The sequence below is a fragment of the Bos javanicus genome, chromosome 10 (genome assembly GCF_032452875.1).
Source record: "Bos javanicus breed banteng chromosome 10, ARS-OSU_banteng_1.0, whole genome shotgun sequence".
NCBI lineage: Eukaryota > Metazoa > Chordata > Mammalia > Artiodactyla > Bovidae > Bos > Bos javanicus.
In genome coordinates, this window is record NC_083877.1 from 75,343,620 (window position 1) to 75,351,568 (window position 7,949).

Consider the following 7,949-nt stretch of genomic DNA (forward strand, 5'->3'; position numbering starts at 1 on the left):
TGGCATATGGTATAAAATAAGAACCTAAATTGATTTTTTATAAATAACCAATTTTCCCACCATCATTTATTGTCATGACAAGTCCATTTTCCTTAGACTTTTAAGTCTTTTTCTTCCTTATTCTCACCTGATAACTTACATAGTTGAATTTTGGAATCATGTTGTAGCTCTCCTAAATAGCTTATCGAGATTTTATTGTAATTGCATTAGGTCCAAGAATAATTTTAGTCTAAAACCCACACTAAACAGATCAAAATTCCACTCTCAAACTGAAATGACTAAACTGGTCACTGCACAAAATCCAATACCCTCAGCTTCTACTGAAGTCTCTCCCATTATCTATAACTCTTTCTCATCATTCAAGCTCATTAATTCAAGCATACTTGTATCCTCTTTGTCCCTTAAACTTTTCTCATCTATTTTTATCTCCAAACTTTGTTCATGAGGTTTCCTCCCACCAGAAATGCCAACCCTTCCTTCCATTCCCCAAAGAAGGGGTCCTAGCTACTCTAAGAGTCTTAGGAGTTATCCCACTATCTTGCATTGCAATTCTGTTTCCTCATGCTTGTATTTAATCTCTCCAACTCGATGATTGGATTAACTAAAATAACAAAAGCGAGGCAGGTAGAACTTGCCTGGAGAGAAGTCAGTAAGAACAGTTGTTGAGTGACTTCCCTGGTGTTCCAGTGGTTAAGACTCTGTGTTTCCTCTGCAGAGAGTGCAGGTTCAATCCCTGATTGGGGAACAAAGATTTTTCCTGGTGCAGCCAGGAAAAAAAAATGGTTGCTGGTAACAGGAACAGCAACCAGGTTAGGCACTCTACTTTTAAAATCTGTAATCTTGAATTTGAAGAAAATAGCAGGACAAATGGAAGAGAGATGCTCAGTTATCTCACACAGTGCCCCAACATCCTTCCAAGTCCAGGGATGGCCAGATGCCACAGTGGGGAAGCCAGATAATAGAGAAACCCATCATCACACCAACTAGCCGTGCTTTAGGCCTGCCAGCTTGCACAGACATCATCTCACTGTCTCACTTAACCCTGCAGAACTTTTTTTTCCTTTGAGTTTTTTTGGAAAAACTCATCTTTTTATAAACACTGAAAATTAAATAGTGCAATTTTAAAAATTGTAAGATGATCACCTGCAAAACTCTTTGAAGTAGTGACATGATCTCCATTTTATCAGGGAGGACACTGTGACTTAGAGGTTAAATGCAAGTCCAAGGTCACAGTCACACAGCTAGGAACCGGCAGGGCTAGGTCTATAACTTCAGTCTTCTAACTGACCCCAACTCACCACTCCTTCTATCATACCCATAGTTGTTTCCATGGTAACCATGTTAACTTTTAAAAATTACTTCTTTAAATTTTTAATTGTGGCAAAAAACTGACATAATATAAAACTTTCCGTCAACTATTTTTAAGTGTACGGTTCAATATGTTAACCATGATCACATTATTCTGTAATGGATCTCTAAAATTGTTTTATCTTGTAAAACTGAAATTCTTTAGCCATCAAACAACTCATTTCTCCTTCCCCTCAGTCCCTGGCAAACAGCATTTTACTTTCTGTTTCCATGACTTTGACTGTTCTAGATGTCTCATATAAGGGAAATCATACAGTATTTGTCCTTTTGTGACTGGCTTATTTCACTCAATATAATATCCTCAAAGTTTGTCCACGTTGTAGCATATGATGGGATTTCCTTCTTTCTTAAGGCTGAATAATATCCCATTGTATGGTATGTTCTTTAATGTATTTGGGAGGATAGAAGCAGGATCTTTTTAAAATTTTTATTTATTTATTTACTTAATTTTGGCTGTGCTGGGTCTTCATTGCTATGCGAGGGCTTTCTCCAGTTCCAGAAAGCAGGGCTACTTTTTGCTGTGGTGCATGCTTCTTATTTCAGTGCCTTCTCTTGCTGTAGAGCACAGGTTCGAGGGTGCACTGACTCGGTAGTTGTGGCACCCCAGGCTTAGTTGTCCCAAAGTATGTGGAATCTTCCCAGAGCAAGGATCGAACCCGTGATCTCTGCATCAGCAGGTGGACTCTCAGCCACTGGACCACCAGGGAAGTCCCACTGAATGTTTATATCACATTTTCTTTATTCATTCATCTGTCTACAGATGAATGGTGGACTGCTTCCACCTCTTGGCAGTTGTAATGCTGTCACAAACAGAGGTGCCAATATCTCTTCAAGATCCTGCTTCTGATTCTTCTGGAATACATCCCCTTCATGGATCACTGCATTGTCATGGAGCAGGGGCTTCGTAACTTGATGAAGCTATAAGCCGTGTTGTGTAGGGCCACCCAAGACGGATGGGTCATAGCAGAGAGTTCTGACAAAATGTGATCCATTGAAGGATGGAATGGCAAACCACCCCAGTATACTTGTCGTGAGAATCTCATGAACTGTATAAAAGGACAGAAAGATATGACACTGAAAAATGAGTTCTCAGGTCTGAAGGTGTCCAATATGCTACTTGGAAAGAGCAGAGGAGAACTCCTAACAGCCCCAGAAAGAAAGAAGCAGCTGGGCCAAAGCGGAAATGATGCTCAGTTGTGAATGTGTCTGGTGATGAAAGTAAAATCCAATGCTGCAAAGAACAGTATTGCATAGGAACCTGGAATGTTAGGTCTAGGAATCAAGGTAAACTGGACATGATCAAGCAGGAGATGGTAAGAATAAACTTCGACATCTTAGGAATCAGTGAACTAAAATGGACAGGAATGGGCAAATTTAATTTAGATGACTATTATATCTACTACTGTAGGCAAGAATCCCATGGAAGAAATGGAGTAACCATTATAATCAACAAAAGAGTCTGAAATGAAATACTCAGATGCAATCTCAAAAATGACAGAATGATCTTGGTTCATCTCCAAGGCAAACTGTTCAACATCACAGAAATTCAAGTCTATGCCCCTGCCACTGATGCTGAAGTTGATCAGGTCAATGAAGAACTAGAAGACCTCCTAGAACTAACACCAAAAAAAGATGTCCTATTCATCTTTGGGGATTGGAATGCAAAAGTAGGAAGTCAAGAGATACCTGGAGTAACAGGCAAGTTTGGCCTCAGAGAACAAAATGAAACAGGACAAAGGCTAACTGAATTCTGCCAAGAGAATGTATTGGTCATAGCAAATACCCTTTTTCAACAACACCAGAGACAAATTCACACATGGGCATCACCAAATGGTCAATACCAAAATCCAATTGATTACGTTCTTGTAGCTGAAGATGGAGAAGCTTTATACAGTCAGCAAAAACAAGACCTAAAGCTGACTGTGGCTCTGATCATCAGCATCTCATAGCAAAATACAGGCTTCAACTAAACAAAGCAGGGAAAACCACTAGGCCAGCCAGGTATGCCATAAATCAAATCCCCTATGAATTTGCAGTAGAGGTAATGAATAGATTCAAGGGGTTAGAACTTGTAAGCAGTGTGCCTGAAGAACTATGGATGGAAGTTCGTAATATTGTACAGGAGGCAGCAAATAAAATCATCCCAAAGAAAAAGAGAAGTAAGAAGGCAAAGTGGTTATCTAAAAGTGAAAGTCACTCAGTCGTGTCCGACTCTTTGCAACCCCATGGACTATACAGTCCATGGAATTCTCCAGGCCACAATACTGGAGTGGGTAGCCTTTCCCTTCTCCAGTGGATCTTCCCAACACAGGAATCAAACCAGGGTCTCCTGCATTACAGGCAGATTCTTTACCAACTGAGCTATCAGGGAAGCCCTTCCCTCTGAGGAGGCTTACATATAGCTAAAGAAAGAAGAGAAGTGAAAAGCAAGGGAGAAAGAGAAAGGTATATCCAACTAAATGCAGATTTCCAAATAACAGCACAGAGAGACAAGAAGGCCTTCTTCAATGAACAGTGTATAAAACTAGAAGAAAACAACAGAAGGGAAAAGACTAGAGATCTCTTCAGGAAAATGGGAGATTTCAAAGATTTACCCAAAGATGCGTGCAATAAAGGACATAAATGGTAGAGACCTAGTAGATGCTGAAGAGATCAAGAAGGGTTGGAAAGAATACATGGAAGAATTGTACAAAAGAACTGTACAAAAAATATCTTAATTAACTGGATTACTATGATGGTGTGGTCAGCCACCCAGAGCCAGACATTCTGGAGAGTGAAGTCAAGTGGGCCTTAGGAAGGACTGCTGTTAATAAAGCTAGCGGATGTGATAGAATTCCAGTAGAACTATTCAAAACCCTAAAGGATGATGCCATCAAGATGTTGCATTCAATATGTCAGCAAATCTGGAAGATCCAGCAGTGGCCACAGGACTTGGGAGTTTCCCAAGAAAGATAGTACTCTAATGGTCATCCCACTTCTTGGAAGGACTGATACTGAAGCTGCAACTTCAGTATTTTGGTCATCTAATGCAAACAGCTGACTCATTGGAAAAGTCCCTGATGCTGGGAAAGATTGAAGACAGCAGGAGAAGAGGGCATCAAGGATGACCTTCAGATCATCCTACACCAATTCCCAAGAAGGGTAGTACTAAAGGATGTGCTAACCATCAGACAATTGCACTCATCTCCCATGCTACTAAGGCAATGCTTAAAATCTTGCATGCTAGGCTTCAGCATTATGAGAACCAAGAACTTCTAGATGTCCAAGCTGGGTTTAGAGAGGAAGAGCAACCAGAGATTAAACTGCCAACATTCACTGGATCATAGAGAAAGCTAGGGAATTCCAAAAAGTATCTACTTCTGCTTCATTGACTACAGTAAAGCCTTTGTGTGGATCACAACAAACTGGAAAATTCTTAAAGAGATGGGAATACCAGACCATCTTACCTGTCTCCTGAGAAACCTGTATGTAGGTAAAGAAGCAACAGTTAGAATCCTGTATGGAACAACTGATTGGTTCAAGATTGAGAAAGGAGTACAGCAGGGCTGTCTGCTGTCACCCTGTTTGTTTATTCTATATGCTGAGCTCATTGTGAGAAATGCCAGTCTGAATGAGTTACAAGCTAAAATTGAGATAAGGTGGGAGAAACATCAACAACCTCAGATATGCGGATGATACCACTTTAATGGCAGAAAGCAAGGAACTTAAGAGCCTCTTGATGACGGTGAAGGAGGAGAATGTAAGAGCTGGCTTAAAACTAAATGTTAAAAAAACTAAGATCATGGCATCTGGCCCCATTACTTCATGGCAAATAGAAGGGGAAAAGGTGGAAGTAGTGACAGATTTCCTCTTCTCAGGCTCTAAAATCACTGCGGATGGTGACTGTAGCCATGAAATCAGAAGATGTTTGCTTCTTGGCAGGAAAGCGATGACAAACCTGACAGTGTGTTGAAAAGCAGAGACATAACTCTGCTGACAAAGGTCCATATAGTCAAGAAGACTATGGTCTCCCAGTGGTCACCCACAGTTGTCAGAGCTGGACTGTAAAGAAGGCGGAGCACTGAAGAATCGATGCCTTTGAACTGTGGTGCTGGAGAAGACGCCTGAGAGTCTCTTGGACAAAAAGGAGATCACACCAGTCAATCTTAAGGGAAATCAACCCTGAATTCTTGTTGGAAGGACTGATACTGAAGCTGAAACTTCAGTATTTTGGTCATCTAATGCAAACAGCTAACTCACTGGAAAAGTCCCTGATGCCAGGAAAGATTGAAGACAGCAGGAACAGAGGACATCAGAGGATGAGATGGCTGGATGGCATCTCCAATGCAATGGACATGAACTTGGGCAAACTTTGGGAGATGGTAAGGGACAGGAAGGCGTGGTATGCTACAGTCCATGGAGTCACAAAGAGTCAGACACAACTGGGCAACTGAACAACAGCATATACCCAGAAGTAGGATTGCTGGATCATATGGACCATATTTAGTTTTTTAAGGAAAAAGTTATCTTTTAAACAAATAGCCCCATTCTCATGGACTCTCCTGCAATATGTTAAGAGACAGTATATTGCTTTCCCTCTAATAAAATTGAAAATAGCAATCCATGCTCATCTGTAACAATTAAAATTTGTTTAAACTTTTTACTTAAAATGCATCAGTTACAATGATGGCAAATGTAAATGCTTCCATTTCCTCCCATTCTCAATTAATAATCTGTTCTTCACTTTTAATACCACCCCTCATCAGGGTCACTAGGTCAGAAGATTCATGATGGAAGGATCTTTCTGTTTTGTCCAGCACTGTGCCTCAAGTAGTTACTTAAGGCTGCCAGTGGCTGGCATTAAACAAGCAGTCAAAACATGGATAAATGAATGAGTATATGAGTAAAAGACCATGCTTCTGGTTATAGTTTAAAAGATTGAACTTAACCCCAGAAGTGGGTGTTGTCACTGATGAGAGAGAATAGTTTAGCACTTCTTGTTCCAACAAGCAGGAAGTAGAACACAGATGGCAAAGAAACACTCAATGACATGAATTTTGCCAGAACGACGATAACATCCCTAGGATGAATTCAGACTAAATCTCTGCTGGTAACATAGGATCATACTAACCACGAGGATTTGGGGAGCTCAGAAAACCCTTGGTATTCTAATAAAATTAGTGAAAGTGTTAGCCACTAAGTCATGTCCTACTCTTTGCAACCCTATGGACTGTAGCCCACCAGGCTCCTCTGTCCATGGAATTCTCCAGGCAAGAATACTGGAGTGGGTAGCCTTTCCCTTCTCCAGGGGATCTTTCCGACCCAGGGATCAAACCCGGATCTCCTACACTGTAGGGAGATTCTTTACCATCTGAGCCAACAGGGAAGCCCTTGGAATACTAATAAAGTCCTGCAAATTGACAGGATAGTGCTTTAGGTAGGAAAAGCCGAGAGAGGGCGCTAATAGTGTAGTGTAGTGTAGGTAATAGTGTATTTTCCTTTCTCTCCTGCCAGACAGCAGGAGCCCTGGGTAGAGAGCATCAGAAGCAAAAGCATTGTTGCCCCAAATGGAAGAATCTGTGATGACCAGATTGTTGTGCATTAGGCTGACTGAGGCCCTCTGTTGGGGACAGGGGTGTAGAAGCAAAGAGTGTTGCACACACTGAGGGTAGTTATAGTCACACGGAGAAGGCAGGCTTTTCCTGTGAAAGGCTGCTGTCCATACATCTTTGGACTTTATATATCTTATGAAAGGAGAAGTGGGACTACACTGTATCAAAGAAAATTAAATTTAGACTAAAAATTACATGAATTTATAAAGGATATGCACTAGAACAAATTGCTTGGTAGAATCTGTGCTCTGTGCATATCTGAAGAATGAATGAATTGGAGCTCTTTTCCAAATTTCATAGCTCTTTTCATTGTCAAATGACGAGATGGAATTCAAGAGAAAATTATCTTCTAATAGGCATGTCTCCCCAAAGAGAGGAAAGACAGGGTTAAGTTGTTTAGTGATTATATGAAATCTTTTCCCATTCTCTTAGTTCAGAATTTAAATTCACACTAGCAAATCAATAGAGTGGGACTTTTGATAAACTGCTCTGTAGAAGGGTCAGCATGGTTTAATGGAAAATATGCTAAACTTGGGTCAAAAGACTTGAGTTCTGATATTGGTATTGATTTGACAATTTTAGCCTTTTAGAATATAATCACCCCCTTGTCTACACTGCCAACTGTTGCTGCTGCTGCTATTTAGTCACTAAGTCGTGTCTGACTCTTTGTGACCCCATGGACTGTAGCCCACCAGGCTTCTCTGTCCATGGGATTTCCTAGGTAAGAATACTAGAGTGAGTTGCTATTTCCTCTTCCAGGGGACCTTCCCAACACAGGGATCCAACCTGCGTCTCCTGCTTGGCAGGCAGATTCTTTACCACTGAGCAACCTGGGAAGCCCCGCACTGCCAACAATTCTCATCCTGCTACTCTCCAACACAAAATTCTTCAACACAACATCCATCACCTACAGAGCAAATTCTGAACACCTCTGTCCTAGTACATTCCTTCCTTATCTGACTCCTCCTGCTTGTGTAAATCGCATTAATT